At 33.7% G+C, this 19,290-nt stretch overlaps 1 pseudogene; it reads right to left on the bottom strand.

The window, feature by feature from the left end:
• LOC128170667 (uncharacterized) overlaps positions 1-2,654 on the bottom strand; it is a 55,653-nt pseudogene extending 52,999 nt beyond the window's left edge.
• Positions 2,655-19,290: the final 16,636 nt, after the last annotated feature.

Here is a 19,290-nt window from a genome sequence, read left to right as displayed (position 1 = left end):
CGTTTACTCAAACTTTTCTTTAAGGGGGGAGATGTTATGATGATCAGCTGTTTTGTGTTTATGTTTATGTGTCACGTCATAGCGCGCGACAGGAGGTGTAGTGTCGTCTGCGAGGTTAGAGAGACGCCAGGGATCAGAGAGGAAAGACATTGAGGAATCCTCGGTAATTCGGCCATGCCGTGCGGGATCTACATTTAACTGTGACTGTTGGACCGTCTTTAACTTTTTGTGAACTGTGATCCGTCTGTTAACTGTGATCTTCCTGTGAATGTAATTCGTCCGTGTGCGCGTACCGACCCGTAAAACTGCACCGTCCTGTCGCCATTCAATCAGCTGAGTATCTGTGAAACTTTGTTAAGATTATTTGATTCTGTATTTGTTTATCGTTTGTGTGTTTTGAGATATATGTAATCTATTAAATGTGTAAACGTTAATCGTTTTGAATGGTGTCTTTTGTAAGTGTCGCTATATTTAGAATTGGGGAAAGTTTTTAGGCTAATTTTAGATTTCTAATTCGGCGCACGTTACAATATAATATAACATTTTAATGCGATTTTGATTTTGATGGAAAGAACTTTCCAGAATGGGGTGTCTAGGAACGCAGGTTGACTACCTTACGTCATGGTTGAAAGTGTAGGCAAGCTAACCATCGGACATATACTTTGGATCTGACAAATTTGGTTTAGAATATCGAAATAAATATGCATACACTATCTTTTTTTGATTTCATATATTTTCATAGCACGACAGGTTGGTAGAGAAGTAAACCTTATACATTAATTTGTAAATCATGAACATATTTTTTTATATGGATAAATGTTGTATATGCATAAAACAGTTTTTGATTTATCTGAAATTTTGTTTCGGTACAGTGGTAAAAATAATAGTGAAATTTGACTTAACGAACAAAATTAAAAGATATGACTCACCAAATACACATTCACTTGTTTGAAATAAAAATGAAAAAAAAGTTTGTAATTTTTTTTTCAGTTAGCTGCGATACTCCTCTTAATATTCAGCCATGCAGCTGTGTTTCTCTTTCGAATAAAAAGAAAACGCTGAAAAAGCAGTCAAGAAAAATACGGACAATATGAACAAAATTGAACCCAAAAAAAAAACCACACACCAGGGTTCATCACTTTAAGCATGGTATTATATTAATGTGTAAACCGCGCTAGTGCGGAATATCATATAATATCTTACATGATTAAATGATCATACATCAATATTTTAAAATATCATTAAAGAACGTACAGCAAACTAAAAGGAACATAATTTCTTTGATTGAAATACTTTGACATATAAATTTGTTGTAATCATGCTTCAAATGTGATTCGTAAGACCAGTGTAATCTTAAACAATAGCGTTTTTCGACACCTATATAAAACCGCATATACTATAGAGTAATCAAGTGTTTTTTCTCATAACCAATTACTTAACGAGGCCGGATCTAATTTGTTCAGCCCTAGATTTTTGAATGAAATTTTTTACATGAATTTCTACTGATATAATTATTATTTTAAGATAAAAAAACCCCCAGACATTTACCACACCGTTTAGGGGGTCAACTCAAAGTTTGTTAATTTTTACAATAGGACACTATGGGATTTTGCTTGAAATGTATCAATTTTGTCAATTGTGTCAAAATTTCTGCCCTAGGGATTTCTTTTTCTGTTCTACATATTAAAGTTATTGATAAAAGGCATCAAATGGTCAAACAAACCCCAATATTTACCTCCTGATTTGATTCAGGGGTCTGATCAAAGTTGATTTTTGCATGCCCAATTTCCTAGATTTGTCAGATAATGACTAATTCACAGGATGAACCTCTGCCATTCAGTCGACTGAATGATAACTGAATGGTCTGGAAATGTGACTGAATGGCAAAGCTATGCCATTCAGCCACATTTAAGGTACCTATCAGTCACCTTTCAGTAAACTGATTCATCTTGTGATTTTTTTTTTTGACAAAGGCGGAAATGGTGATCTTTATAATATTATTAAAACAATCAGACATATTTAAGTAATAAATAAATTTATAACATCACATATTAAGGGTCATTCATATAAAATACATGGTTATTTTCTTGAAATATATGAATTAAGCTATATTTTGGCGGGTTAAGAAAACGTGACAGAGGGCAAGGCTTGCTGAACCCTCTTCACGTTTTTAACCCGAGCCCAAATATAGCTTATACTTCGAGACATTTATGTTTATTCCACAAAATAACATTAATTTTACGCATCAAACGAGCTATTTTCAACAAATTTAGCTGAATATCTGCAGTTGAAACTATCACACCATGGCGTCAACCAAGCAAAAAGATGACGTCACCATACAAATGAAACGCTGCGCGAAAGCGTTCGTACTCGTTCTGTACTCGGCCTCGTTAAATTGAAAATTAGATTTTCAAATGTTGTTACTTTATTCTACAAAAATACTTAACTCAACATGATAGAAGGCTCTTCACTTATATGGTTTCCAATAAAATAATAAAGTGGTCCTATTTTTCAGTATTTTTCAAAATGATTTTTTTTAGAAAACTTAATACTTACTAAAAGCCAGACTTCCATGGAAAAAATGTAATAAAATACACAAAGACAATAACCAGACCATGTTTTCAATATACTGCAGAAGTGACAACACTTCCCATCACTGCATTCTACCATTCGGCAAATTCTTCCGGGTTTTTATCAAAGGCGTATAACACTATCTTAAAAACACATGTCGTCCTAAGTGATAATTTTGAGACGTTGCTACTTGTATAGCATAAATACTGCGTTATTAACAGGACACATACTTAAACTTAAGTGTATCTGAATAGACAAATTCCGTTTTTGTTCTTTTGCGTTGGGTTTAAAAATAAGCTTTAAATGAGAAATTTTCTGGCTTTTCTATATCAAGTGAATACATGTAAAACCCCGCTCGATCTGTATTTACACTCAAGTATATCTAAATATATACTTGTAACTAAAGCTTTCAATCTCTGGCGTGTGTTTACACAAAAATGTAAAGAAAGTAAAATACATTTAGTAAGTACAATGCAACAAAAAATGCATCGAATTTTTAACGATCTGTAGAAACCCTCGCAAAATTCCTAATAAAACCTTGCGAATTTTCATGATTATCATAAACTCCGTTTTACCCGATTTACGAATAAAGAGATCTTGCTATTGATTTCCGTAAAGTTAATCAAAGTACGGAAGTACTGACGGGAGTTGATTTTCTTGATTATCATTTATTTTAAAATCAGCGATATGTGATTCTGCATGGCAAGTAGTATCAGTAATCGAAATATTTCTGAGAAATTGTATGGATCCAGGCAAGATTGAACTCTTGTTTTGTTCAACCAAACGCTCGGCTGTCTCCGTTTATCTCCGACAAGCAAGAGAGACTCTCTGTTTTGTCGGCTATAGTGTTGTCAGCGGTATTGATTTGTGCTTAGGTCCAAACACTGTATCACTTTCGGTTTGCCCGCGTAAGTGCATAGTAGAGTTGATTAATATCAACTCCCAAAAATAATCAAAATCTACGTCGGATAGTCGTTTTTTTTGGTTTTTTTTTTGGTATTGGGTAGGGGATAGATTTAAAAATTATATATATATATATATATATAATATACACCAGTGTTACACACTATGACCTACAGCGATTACTCTCTTCGATTTGAAATTGATATGCTCTAAAAATATTGATAGTAAACATTTATTACAACATTTAGCCATTTACATGCGTGTTGTGATATAATTGCAGGCGGTTATATGTCTTGTAAAATGTGAATATCATTATAACATATGCATTTGTTAAGATGACTTCAGATAATAAAATAACAATATATTGTTCTATCAATTCATTATTTGTGTAATTCACTTTAGAAGTAGAACAGTCTATCGATATTGATTGTCTACTCTCTGCTGGGGATAGGCATAACTCTTCCTGGCAACATGTCAAACATCAGGACGAACAGTCCGGTACAGATAAACAAATATTGTTGCCTCTCAAGTGTAAATCAAGTGGGATAATCTCTTCTGGATGTTCCGAAGAATCAAAAGGAGTTGCTTCTCTCTTCTCAATTTACATCGATTTCTCCTCACCGTTAAAACGTGACGTTCCTTCAAATGCACTGTCCAAGGGTCATCTGCCGTAAGAAGAAACCGCCTGATTTTGTTGACTGTACGGTAAGGTCAGAAACATTTTCAGTTTCCTCACTTTCAAAATAAAAGCATCTTTAGAAAGAGAAAACTTTATTAGTAGCTGTCGATCTGTTGATCAAGTTGTGAAACTGGTCAAGAGAATTAACATCTGACATTTGAAAAATTTCCGAATATGTGCCAACCAACCGTCTAAACGACATCTAAAATGAGAAAACACAATAATTTACAACTTTTAAATGACAATGTAATGCTTCATTGACAATATAGGATTGAATTTATCTTGTTTGATCGGGGGTTTGCGCGAAATATCCATATTATGAATGCCGATTCGCCGTCAATCGCCAACCTAAATATGCTTGCATGTACTGGTGTTTTTGTTTTTTGTTCTGTTTTGGTAAAATAAATAACGGCATTGAAAAGAAAATAATCAATTGCATGTTGGACAGATGACATGCATGACTTGTCATTAAATCTGTAATTGAAAGCTTACTTCTAAATGTAATTATTCAAAATAATTCATACAATATATATTACATTTTAATGAGCATTCGGTCCATTTGTAAACGTTCCATGCTGTCCTTAAATAACAAATATTCATAGTTTGCACAAAGCATAAGTACACAATTTTAAGGTGGTTTTTTTTTCTAGTGATGAGCATTAGGACTACATTTTAAGATGAATGTTACTATGATGAAAATAATTTACATTTAGAGACTTACCTTGATCTACCTAATTACATTATCCATCTGTGTATGATCATCGATCCCGAATCCTCAACCAATAGAGGAGAGATGTGGCGACTAGAAATGTTGTGCGAAGTCAAAGTTTAGTTCTTGCCTCCTTCCAGTTTGACATTTATATCACTGAATTCTCAATGCAAGTGTTGTAGTGACTTGGTTCTTTCTTCTCATCTTTTAAATGTTTGTGAAACATTTCAGTCGCGGCCAGCTTCTCATAAGTCACTGTATCGATGACCTGTTTTCTAAGACATTTGCATTTACGGTTCCTATGACCTTTGCATCTTTTGCAAATATCATCTCGGGGTCTGTTTATCTTTATATTGGGTACGCGTTTTAGCCAAGCTTCGTTTGAAGATGAAAATTTGAGCGCGCGAACATATGTACCTTCAAATGAAGCGATGTAACGCTCGTTAACACCTTTTCTTGCGTGTAATGTTGGAAGGGATATTGAAAGGAATCTATCACTTTGTCTTGGGTCTTCTTAAGCTTAATTGAGAATAAAACTTTTGCATCTTTATTGCGCTCGTTTTTAGGGCATGATGAGGTTTTTTTTAGCCGGGCTCTGCTGAAAGCAGAGTCCTGGCTGTTGGCAGGCATATCGCCAAGGTTACTTTAAATAGCAGAACTTCAAAAGTAAACCAAAAACCAAACAGGGTCAAAGTAAAAGCTTCCACTTTACCAAATAGTTACACAAAGAGCCACGTTTTGTCACAAGTGTTGGCATTTCTTTTTTTCTTTGAATTTCGAGAGAATTGCCTTTCTTTTTAAGTTTTCTTATTGCAAAATTCAAGGCAGCAACTGTTGAACTTTTTTCTACTAGACAGACATATTTTTGTTTTTATAGCTGCGTACAAAATTTGTCGCTCTCTGGTGCTTTGCCGACATTAAAAGCATGAGAGAGAGAGAGAAAGAAAGAGAGAGAGAGAGAGAGAGAGAGAGAGAGAAAAGTTTCAGCCTTTACTACACAATAGCATAAAGACACACGAAATAGAGCCGGCTTTTCGTACTTCAGTACTTTGATTTTCGATGTTAGCGGCAAAGAGCTTCAATGTTATTCAAATGTCTATCAAAATTCTTTAGTACTTTTTCAGTACAGTCTTTGATAATTCGAAAAAATCTTGTCTGCAAATACTAAGGGTAGAAATGTAATTATTTCTTCAAAATATTTTTATTGTCAATTAAATTACAAAAAAATTAAAGGAATCATAAATGGTTTTATATTTTCCATACTTAGAAGGGGCGAGATCACTATTTTAGTCATAATTCATTTTTCTATTTTTAGTGTATAGGATGGCAGATGTTTAGTAGCTACTTGTGTATGTTCTAGTTATAAAGGACCAGCAAAGAATTCTTGATATACATAATTCGTTATGTGAGTTAAAGTCTTGTGTTACAAGTAAAAAAGAGTAAAAATAAACAACAAAACCTTTAAATGTCATACACACGAAATATATCCAGCAGTGTGGGCAAATAAACTGACAATTATTTGCCAGACCTATGCTAATTATTTTGTACAAAAGCATTATTTATAAATCAGCTTTCAATCAAGCTTCTATTTTGATCCTTGAATACTGCAGCACATACATTTCTGATCAAAAAAGTCTTTCATTTTCTCATGATATACCTGTGGCAAGTACTTCATTGTTCAGTCTAAAATTACTAAGACGTCGTTCTCTTTCAGGTCACACAGAATGATTATACGTCCGTCATCCTGATACACAGTTCTTCTACCCGGGTAATGGACTTTTTTTAATATTGCAATAATATCTATTGCATTTTTGATGGAGTTATGACCTCCGGAATTTCTGTCACGCTTCACCAAATATATAACGTTTTGCTCATTGTCCCATAAAACACTACGAAGGCTTGATTGGGGGGGGGGGGGGGTCACTCAGTGCATATTGTAAGCAATGGAGAGCACATTAATGTTTTCGTTTGATGTGAAGCTTGTAAACAGTCTTTAAGTAAAGAGAGTGCACTCACTTTAAATTTGCTGTTGGTTTTGACCTCGACATTGTTTTAAATATTAAGCAATCCGAAGGAAACGATTTTTTGAAATAACTTTTTTAATTTCGTAAGCGTAATATCATTTTCATCGGCAACTAAAAACAGATTAAAACCTCTAAGCAAAATTCAAACAAAAGTGTGAAATTAAGCAAAGATAAACATTTCTAGTCGCAGCATGAGGGCAATGTCAATGCATCGTTCTTATCAATATGAAAATTAAGTGGAAATCTCTCACCCTGACGGCAAGACAAACAAATGTGCTTATTTTATATATGAAGTACATTATACTGGGTGAACACTTACAAGTTCTATTGAGTCTATATGGCAAGAATACAGTTCCGTTTACCAGTTCGGTAAACCTGTAAACAAGTTACAAATAAAACCCGACTAATGTAATAATCATACTCCCTAATTTAAAGTTTTACAATGCTTCAAATTCTGTACAAAACCCGTTTCTTTAGTATAACAGGACAACAAGGATTCTATATGCATATTTGTTCTGAAACAAGGTAACTAAGGTAGAAATACATTGAGTAAATCTTTCAAAATCTTATCAGAAACCAATCAGCCAGGAATGCTAAAACTTGTGTGGAACCATCCTCATGCAGTGTGAATTTTAAGTTTAAGTTTAAGAAAATCATGACCCACAAGGGTAGGGTTGGGCCACAATGGCAGGTTGACCTTTTACATAGGAATAAATATATAGTGTAAATCTTTTAAAATCATCTTCTCAGAAACTAATCAGAAAGCTGAATCTTGTGTGGAAGCATCTTCAGGTAGTGTAGATTCAAGTTTGTTCAAATCATAGTCCCCGGGGGTAAAGTGGGGCCACACGGGGGGGGGGGGGGGTGGGGGGGGGTTAAAAATGTACAGAGTTAATTTTTAAGATCTTCATCTCAGAAACTAATCTGCCAGGAAAGCTGAAACTTGTGTGGAAGCATCCTCAGGTAGTGTAGATTCCAAATTGTTCAAATCATGGTCCCTGGGGGTAATGTAGGGCCACAATGAAGGGGGGGGGGTCGAAGTTTTACAAAGAGTTAATTTTTAACCGGGTTTTCCCAACGGAAAAATTCGGTTATTGAAATGGTGAAAATAGCGGTTGGGCGGGCGGCTGCCAAAAGGATACCCTCATTGTACGGATAATTCCTCCTACAGTTTTTAAGATAAAAAGTTGTGTTTTCGCAAATTGATTGTAAATATATCAGAGGAGTGCATATTGTTAGGATTTTGATTTCTGATATTTTCTAAAAAAAAAAAAAAAAAAGTACTAGCTTTGAACTTATTAATTTTTTTGGCAAAATATTGCAAATAGGGTACCCTTATTGTACGGATAACTCCTCTTACAGTTTTCAAGATAAGAAGTTGTTCTTTTGCAGATCAATTGTACACATATTAGAGGTTGCATATTGCGATGATTTTGATTTCTGATAGTTTGTAAAAAAAAAATTCTAGCTGTACCTTTACTGAAAGCAACCTCAGATAATGTAGAAATAAATTCTTTCAAATCAAAATCTTGGTGAGTAGGGTGGGGGCACATTAGAATTCCAATTTTACAATTGTTTGATGTAGGTAAATATCTCATATATAAACAATTGTTTAGGATCTTTATGAGAACTGCAATGCTCAATAGATGATAAAGATATAAAATCATCCTATTAGAAAATAGACTTGATTATAAACATTAGAATATCCAGTATAAAAAACACCCCGAGAAAGCCATTGTCAACCAACGCGAAGCGGAGGTTGACAATGGTTTTCGAGGGGTGTCAATTTCAACTGTTACCCTCCCAAACAGGCACTAATTATTTTATTATATTGAATGTCTGAATTTTAGAGAAAATATTCCTGCTTTTAAAAATGACATGAATTCTTCGGCGAACCGTACGCGCACAATTTACGCGCATGTAACAATTCGTTGTGTTACCAGTGGCCAAGTGCGTTGCTAACGCTGAGGGTGATAGAACAGATTATCAACTGCGTCTAAGCCAATCAGATTTCAGTATTTAACATGAAAGTTTCATAAAATCCGTTATTACATGTACATAATTATACTATAATGTAAACATGATTCTACATTCATTGCACAAAAATTACGACAAAGAAACATTAGAAAAACTAGAGACGAGCTCGTTGCAAGCAACGATTAGGTCTTCCGTCGTAGCTGCGTCATACTTGTGACGTAATATAAAAATTGATACCTGACCATGGTGCAATATTAGATGTATAAACACTGTGTAAAAGAAACAAAGTACATGTATATAAGCAAATACAGATCTTTAAAAGTTGTCTGAAGTTTGACTCGCCGCATGTTGTTTTTTTTGCATGTGCATTTTATTTTGAGAAACTTATCGAATCATCATAATTGACTCAATATACACAGAATATGGACGACGATTATAATCACACAGTGGGTATGCCCGGTATGAACGTAAACAGACCAAACATTTTACTCGCATTTTTTATCGAAAGCAAGGGCCAATGAATCTTTTAGAATGTATGCGGAGATCCTGGAAATTTTACAGGGGGTTCTGAAGAATAATTTTGTTTTTTGAGGGGGGGGGGGGGGGGAGGGGGCATGCGCAGATAAGAAAAATTTTCCTGGGGTGGGGGTTGAGTGTCTGACGGTTATTTGAGTTTGCCTTGGGATGTCCGAGGCATATTTTTGTAATTTTATATTGTACATGTAATGGAAAGAAATTTTGCGGGGGTTGGGGTGGGGTCTGGAACCCTCACCCTACTCTTCTTGATTCGCGCATGGGGAAGGCCGATGCCGGTAATTTGACGGTAATTTTAACCATTTTTATTTAATTAATCATTTTCAAAATTATCGGAATTCCAATATTACCTTTAAACGCAGTTAAAACTTAAAATACGAACCATTTAGTCTTGGTGAGTATTCGGCCAACATGCGTCCGCGTACGAAAGAAATGGCAATATTCAAGAAATTTGGATGGACGATCTTGGTCCTAGGTCGTCCATCCGATTCTTTTTCAGACTAAGAGCTACAGAACTGCACTTAGAGAATGTCAAACTGATTATGTTTATTTATTTTGTTTCAAAGAATCAGTTTTTTAAATAAAGTTTTATCTTAAAAAAAAAGAAATCGGGCACAATTTTCAATGTTAGCATTTTACAATTTAAAGGTCTAATCAAATTTTGAATGAAGTTTCAAGATACTACTCTTCGTTGTTTTCTACGAAATATTGCGTGGAAAAAAGATTTACATCGCATATATATTATAGAACTAATTTCTTCTCTTTTTTATTTACATCAAAATAAATCCAAGAAAAAATTTAAATATTTGTTTTTTAGGTTTATTTTTGATAATTTATTTATCTGGATCAATTTGGTCTGTTGGTTTGTTTTGTTTATTGAAAAGGGGAATAAAGAAAATGAGTAATTTCCGATATGAAGTCAAGCATATATTTTCATATTATCATTGACTTAAAACATGTTGGAAAAAAGAAATATTGCATCAAGCAGTTAGTTATTATGCGCAGATTATGCATTCCTCTATGGTTTTCACAATTGCATGTATCAGTTACTACACGTATTTGCTTACGGAGAAATAAATCTCCAAAGAGATGATATAGTTATCAGTTAAGTTCCAGATTGTCTTCTGCACATGCAAGCACGTGTGTAATCCTGATTTAAAAATAGGTATAATGTCCGGGGAGGGGGGGGGGGGTCATCGCAACAAAACTGTGTATAAGCGTACTAGAGTGTACATTGTTAATTAATAATTGATGTTGAATTGTTATTAACAAACAAAATCATAAATTTATAATAACAAACACTAAAATGCCAGGGAGTTCTGCTGGACGCGATTTCATTTGTCTTCAATTAATAGGGTGTAGGGATGCCCGCCTACTTAATACATATGCTCACGCGTCAACAGATTAAAAATGACTGTATTTTGGATTTATAAATCGCTCTAAAACATTCGATCTGATATATCGTTGTTAACAATTCAAAACTTTGAACGATTAAATTTGTTTTTATACCTAGCACCCCGACCCTCACGGAAAAATCCATTCAGATCAATGGAAATTTCATTTACAAGACTCCGCGCCAGAATCAGGATGTCTCATTCATTAATTTTTTCGTAGTTATAGTGGACGAGTCCAAAATAGGAATTTTGAGACACATCATACAATGTGAACATATGCCATGAATGCAGTTTACTTTGCGTCTATTTTCTTATTTTGAGAGTCCTTTTTATCATGTTTATCATGGCTTGAAAATGACGGAAGGCCCTTGAATGTTGTTATCTTTATGCAGGCACGTAGCATCCTTTTTGAAAGTGTAGGGGGGGGGGGGGGGGTCAGACTCATCCAAAAAATCTTGACAAGCAAAAAAAAAAAAAAAACTCCCAATTTCAATCCTAATTTCCTTATTTTTATATAAATTTTTTACATCCTTGATAATTCAATTTTTTATAAGCAAATTTTAAAAAAATTAGTTGCTGTGAGAAAAAGTGGGGGGGGGGGGGGGGGGGGGGCCCACAAGCTTGAATTAATAATTGCCTGAGGATGCATCTTTAATGTGTCAACATTTATATTCATAATTGATGAAAACGTTATATGGGATGTAATAAGCACAATGAGCAAGAGTGTTCAATTAAAAGGGCATTTCACATTGCACGTGTGTAATCCTGATTTAAAAATAGATTGCCATATTTGAAAGGTCAAAAAAAAAAGAGGGAGGTGTCATCGCAAGATGATACACATTGTCTAAGTAGTACAATGTAAGTAATAGTTGGTGTTGGATTATCATCATTAACAAAGAATCATCAGTTTGGATTAATTAAAACAAATATAAATTCATATAATTGGAATATTTACTGGAGGGGCTACGTACAAGTAATTCGCCGAAGTGGGGTACGTGTGACCCGATTTTCGATCAATTGGGCGATTTCATTCATCTGGAAAAGGGTTTCACTCGCGTGTACAAATGTAAATGTACATCTAACAATTGCTAGTCAATTAAGTGTGTATGTTAATTCGATAGATTTCTTCTAAAACATTCTATCCAAAGTATAATATATGTAGTTATTAGTTGACACCCTCCCAGTGGATCTATGCCGATGGATCTATCTGAGATCTCAGCTGTTGCGTGAATGGTAAAGAAAGACTTCGCGCCATAATACGTCTCATTCATAATTTTGGCTCGCCGATTAGTGGGCGAGTCCAAGTTACGCCAGAGCACATGATGTGTAGATGGTCTTACCCACTCTATTTTCTTAACTGGTCATATAATAAATAGAGATATCATGGATCTTTCACTTTTGTCGGAGCATGTAATAAATGGAACCAAAAAATAAAGTAATTCTAATTGAATTAAATTGAAGTTAAAATGTAAATACCCCCTCCCACCTACGGATTAGGATTTTCAAAATTCCCCATTTTTTAAATTCCTTGTCAAGATTTTTTTTTGATGAAGCTGCCCACCTAACCCCCCCCCCCCCCCCCCCCCACACACACACACACTTTCAATTAACGATGCTACATGTACGTGTTTGAATATCCTTTCCTATATGGTTAGAAATAACAAAATGTCTTTGATTTTGCATCTAATATATAACAAATTCAATTTTCAATTTGGCTGTTTGAGATTATTCGATACATGTACATTCCTAAAATGATTTAAAATAATGAAATGATTTAATTTCCAGTGATATACAGGTACATGCACTCGATCGAAGAAAAAGATTGAAATTGCTTCTAAACTCTGCACGTTCAGTTTAATAATTTATGATCCGCAGCGAAAATTAAATTTCATTTCTTATAAGATAGTCTAATTGATACATGCATGCTTCCATTGAATAAATTTGGGTAGTCAGGCAAGCTTTTTGGAAAGCTATTGCTATGAAAAATTTCGGATGGTACTCAATTTTTCCAGAAGGAGAGCTACATATATGCAGCTAATGTAACTAATAATGCTTCCGATGAAATACTTTGTTTAGTAATGCAAGGTTTTAAGAGAGCAATACTTATTTGTTTAAAAAATAACACCCTAATACTTCGCATTTCATTCGCTGTTTGTAGAACAAGCAGAACCAGTATCAGTTCGATCCCTATCGTATGTACATTGTTCGAATTTAATAGCCCTTGCATTGGATTGCTTTGCATGTACAAAATATCTTTTAAAAATTCAACACTGAAAGTGTTTATCTATATGGCTATTAATCTATATGTACATGTACACATAGCGTACACATGTGATTCAAAATACCCCAAACGGAAAAATTAACTTATTGAGTCTACATTTTATAGAATTTGCAAAAAATACATTGCGGGTCTGAAAGTTTGTTAATGTGTCAATCTATCAATATACAGTTTGTTAATTATTTTCGATTGCTAAGGCTACATCGTTTTTGATGAACATTGAACAACATTTTTTCCATGCCATTATTTCCACGGAAGATAGCGAGTACAATTATAAAGCACAATTTATTTAATTATCTCTTTAATATTGTGTACTAGTATGTAATAAATTATTTATAAATTGCTGCCGAAGGTTGTTTGGTATTTTCGTTTGTAGATGCATTGCAAGTAAAAAACGTGAAACGCGGGGCAAGTCATAATTAATACATGTATCCCTAATAACCGTTACTTAAAAATAGCGGCTTTGGATTCAAATATTATCGTATACGAATATTAAGTTCACTTTTTAAAATCATCTCCACGATGATAATATCCATCCATCGGAAATCAGTATTTTGTTTTGCTTTAAAAGAAATGTTCTATCGGGAGCAATCCCGCGTTCGTTTAAATTGTCAGCGTACATTTGTCATGTCAGTAATACACATTGTGCTTTATATGACGGCCGTGTATGCGTACTGTAGAAAAGTTGAGTTTAATTACCATGCATTCGAACCATTTAATTAACACATCTCCCAGTACTGAAACAATTCAAAATGTCTCTGTTACAGTAACACAGTGGGGCGTTAAACATGTGTACGTCCAGCTCTACAAGCATATGCACTGTCGTCAAGGCGACGGCCTGAATACAGCTAGCGACTCTTCTATCGATCGGTTACCTGAGTCTCGTAATGCATCTAAATATAGAAAGGGGCACAGTTATGAAACAAACAACAAAAATAAGGTCAAAGACGTTCATCTTTATGAAATGAATATGTACATATGAATAAAAACATTTGGGAATTTAATGTAGAATTATTTTTGCGCGCTGCATGTATCAGTTAGTGCATTACAAAAAGCCCTTTCATAACCTCCTAAACGTGCGCACCCCCACAAAAATGGACCGAACTGACAACAATTGTTTCTGCAAATACTGGCTATAAATTACGAAAACATTTAATTGAATACCACGGAAGGATTCAAAATTAATTTCTTTACAACTTTGCTTCAATAATGCATTAGAAATTTTTATTCCTTTACAAGTTATTGACAAGAAACTTTTGACGCATCTAACTCCTTAATTATAGGGGCCAGCCCCTTTTTCTGTATACCGAATGAAAGGTCTTGGTAAGACCAAGATCTTTTAAAATACATGTTATAACAAATTTTTATCAGGTAGGAAACTAACACGGAAAATACGCGAATTTTTTTGAATTTTTTTCTTGCCTTTGTTTCAACATCTATACCACCCCTTTTATTTGCATTTAAATAATAAATAAAATATATCTCGCACAAATTCAATGTATTAGCTTCCAAACCAGCCCATCTTTGAGACTCTGCCAGCCATCGTTATAGCTAAACCCCCCTGGACAAAAGAAGTCGTTAAATTTTACTAAAAGGGGAATAACTCAAAACCGAATGGGGATTTTCCTCAACTAAAATATGCAACGACAACATCACGCGGCATGTTATCAGTCCTGAAAATTTCAAAACAATCGGTGAACAAACGAGCGAGATATTAAGGATCAAAGTTGGCGTCTAGAAGAAAAAAAAAATAACTAGAGCAAAGCTCGTTGCAAAGCAACGAGTGGGTCTTCCGTAAATGTCGGAAGTAAAACTGGAAGTTCCTGTAAGAAGCAGAGCTCTTAAACCAATTACAACTTTAAAATAAAAGATGAAAAAATCGAATTATTCCTGGTACGACTTAACAAAATACGAATGATTTTAAGTACGACTTAACAAACACCTTTCCGATTTCAAGAACGACTTAACAAAAAAAATCCGAATGTGTTCGGATTAAGTACGACTTAACAATTATTTTTGGTACGAGTTAATTTCACTTTAAACATTACGCTATTTTTTAAACCAAGGACGCGGAATCAAAATTTCCGGAAAAATCAATTTTTAAACCCCGATATCTCTGTAATGCATCGTCCGATTTTAAAACGGGTTTCAGTTTTAAAGCAAGCTTAATAAAAGCTTCTTTGCTGCTTTATGATTAATATCAAATTATTGGTCAGGAAAGAGTTATTATGAAAAGACTTAGTAGCCCTTCTGGCCCCTAATTTGAGGGGTCAGCCCCTTTTTTCTTGATATCAAATAACAGGTCTTGCTTATATAAACATATTTTGTTCTACAAGTATTCATGAATTGTAAACCGTTCTCGAGATATCTGTACAAATGCGTTTTAGGGGCCGACCCTTTAACACCTTACCGGGGCCACTAACAACAACATTTTTGGTATCATATTGTTAAGAACATTATTTTGAAGAACTTTTGTTCTACATTGCTTTTAAAAATATTTCTCCTTTTTCAGATATTAATGATCAGGTTTTTGAGTTCTGGTCCCTTGAAACCCCTAATTACGTAATATATGACTTAGGTATGGTAATGTATAGATGAACAGCTGTAAAATGAACATTTTTTCTTCTATAATTAATAACAAAATATTGTTCAGTAAAGAGTTATTGTGAGAAGACATTAAGCCCTCTTGACCCCTAATTTGAGGGGCCAGCCCCTTTTTCTTGACATCAAATAAAAGGTCTTGTAAATATAAACATATTTTGTTTAACAAGTGTTCACAAAATGTTTACCGTTCTTGAGATATCTGTACAAATGTGTTTTAGGGGCCGACCCTTTAACTCCTAAATGGGGTCATAAACAAAAACATTTAAGGTAGCATATTGTACAAAACATTATTTTGAACAACTTTTGTTCTACATTGCTTTTAAAAATATTTCTCCTTTTTCAGATATTAATGATCAAAGTTTTGAACTTCTGGCCCCTTGAAACCCCTAATTACGTAATATATGACTTAAGTATGGTACTGTATAGATAAACAGCTGTACAATGAACATTTTTGCTTCTATAACTGATAACAAATTATTGTTCACTAAAAAGTTATTGCAAATAGACTTTAGAGCCCTCTTGGCCCCTAATTTGAGGGGCTAGTCCCTTTTTCTTGATATCAAATAAAAGCCCGTGTAAATTGAAACAGCTTTTGCATTACATGTTTTAACAAAATATTTATACGTCAAAAGATATTACGGAAAATGTGCGAAAATTTTGTGAAAAAATTTGGTGCTAATTTTCAGGTTCAGGCGAGCTTCTAGGCCTTGCGCATTTTTCGCAATTGGAGGCATGGAGGGAAATCTACAGACATTCATCTACAATCCCTGCAAATTTCAAGCTTTTATCATGATTAGTTTCAGAGGAGATGCGTGGACAAAATGACCCTTAAAAATTTACAAAATCGTCCATATCTGAAACCGGAAGTGACGTAATCATTTGAAATTTTAATAATCAGTAGCGACATTGATGCTTAATAACTCCTAAAAATTTGGTGTAAATCGGTTGAATAGTTTCTGAGAAATAACGCTCCAAAAAAGTCAGAAAAAGAAAAAAAAGTATAATAATAAAGAAAAAGAAACCGTAGAATAACAGAAGGGTTTTCCGTTGAAAACGGAAAACCCTAATAAGAAATTTGAAATTTTTTCAGAATAATAGTAAGGTCTTCCGTTGGAAACGGAAGACCTTAATAAAATCCCCTCTATATATACTACTACAACAATTACTACAACAAGGTTACTGACTTCGTATTTTCCTTGAAATGTGCTATATCCAACTACATCTACCGGTAAGAACTATGACCTCATATCGTAGCCCGATAATTATTCACTTAGCGAATATATGTATGTTATGTCCATGTAGATGCATTTATTGGGTAAATAAGGTCATTTTTCACTGACAATTTTCAAGTTAATGAACCGATCTGGTAGTGTTTTAAACATCATCACAAGTTACGTAAGGTAAAATTGTCCAGTTTGTTTACAAGTAAATTATAGCGACTCTCGATTTCGATGTAAATTTGACATGATTTTCCTATAAAGGTAGCGTGTTCCTGAGAAAGTTTGAGACAAGAAAAGACGTATTAGTAGTACATTGCATGAAGAATCTAAGGTACTACTTGTTTTCACTGCATTTGCGTGTAAGTAATGGTAATCCCTCCACTATATATTCATTAACGAAGGTTTTTGCGCGCAATAAATACATTTTTTTAGTGTGTGGCACTGTAGCTCCCAGGTCGTCTATCCAAATTTTTATTCAGACTGGGAGCTACAGACCTGCAGCTAGCTTTGTTCTACATAAACTTTAGACATAATAGACAAAATATATGTTGGTGTACAATCGCGACATGTAGCGAGAATACTAATTTTTGAACTTTGTTTACCTCTTGTTCGAGCAGCCAACTATGGAGGATTCTTTGTGATGTTTACTATGTCGCGCTGTTTTATGAAAGGCTATAGGTATCTTACATCAAATATGTAATATAATATAAAAAGACTTCACATTTTATCAATATGTTTTAATTTGCAGGTGAAACAAAACCACCGTAAAGATTAGGAAGTAAAACTATAGGTATATGTGGCTTATTTTTACTGATTAATAATATAAGAATCTGATTATTTTCTTCATTCCTTTATTTAAAGATATGACTTTCACTATAATTACGCTGTTAAAGGCCATATAACGATATCCTGACCATATTGAGTTATATACGGGAATGAGTTCATAAGTGCCTTTTTAATAAGACTGACATTGTTTTTTGGATATTTTATGCAAAGTGTGAGCGCCACAGTCGATCAAAATCACTTAATCGGGAAAAGGAACATTGACTTACGCGGCTTACCTCCCTTGCTTATGACGTCAGTAAGACCCAATAGCCTTATAATGCTATGTTGTGAATACAAATATCCATGTCATTTTGCAGCATTTTAAAAGAAAAAAAATACAATTTTATATAAAAACTTGTATAATTTTACAATAATCAACCATGTCAGTATTTTTTCTCTCAAGAAATGAAATCGTGTGCGTTTATATTTAATAGTGTGTACATATTCAGTTTCGAGACTGCACGGAGAATGAATGATTTTCTTCATATATCCACATGCAAGTATAATATTATAATTTTAATATATGCGTGTATATATTTTTTATTTCGATCTTTTTAATGAAATTGACAAATCAAAAAATAACTGATCGTTTTTTCCCATTTGCACGTTCATGCAATTCATTAGGATTTTTTTTTAAACAACTTATAGGCCTCGTGGTGCCTCATTCGCTTCACGGTTATATTGTTTGTTTCGCTTTCAAATTCACAAATATGTTACCATTTAATTATTTTTAGTCTAAGAGAAATATCTTCAAATGTTTTGTTTTTGAAACGTGTACTTGTATGTGCGGTGTTTTGATTTTACAACGTGTATGTGCGGTGTTTACTCTCAGATCCCTTCTATTTCACTTTCTTCTGCAATGTTTTCTTTCGTTTTTTTATCATTATTGATGCTTGTACTTAATAAAATGTGTTGATTATCTTCACATTCGTTCACAACTATTTTTTATCAAACAACCGATTTATTTTACCGATACATTTCTAAATCCTTAAATGCCATATTTCCGCGATGTAATTTAATAAAACGTTAATACACGTGTACACAAAGTATTTTCTAATATAAAGATATTGCTACATGTATGTATCAACAAGTCAAAAATTTATATTATTTCAAAATAAAATTTAAGAATAATTTTGCGGCAGTTTATAGCAGCTCTTAAATACAAACTATGTACACAATGCCGCAAACATTTTCATTGGCCTGTCTTATACTTTTTATGTGATAAAATAAATCAAATCAGTTAAAATGCTTTAATTCCCTTTAAATGTTGCTCAATCATATTACGTACCGAAGAAGAAAATGATGTTTCTATTTCAAAAGGATAAGGATAATTCATTAATCAGCTGTTAATGTTGGAGCATTTCTTTCGTTAAATTTCCACTGCCGTACGGGATCTTCATCATGATTTTACTCTGGTGAGAAGCTGATATTAGATTTATTCATTAACGACCAATTAAAACTAAGTCATCTGTAGGCTACTAAGAAATCAAATGATCTCATGAGAAAAGAAAGACACGTTCATATATGCAAAAATTACTAAAATTTAATCGATAAACTTCCTTAAAATTACAC

This window comes from Crassostrea angulata, chromosome 2 (assembly GCF_025612915.1).
Source record: "Crassostrea angulata isolate pt1a10 chromosome 2, ASM2561291v2, whole genome shotgun sequence".
NCBI classification, from domain to species: domain Eukaryota; kingdom Metazoa; phylum Mollusca; class Bivalvia; order Ostreida; family Ostreidae; genus Magallana; species Magallana angulata.
This window is presented reverse-complemented; position numbering and strand designations above follow the sequence as displayed.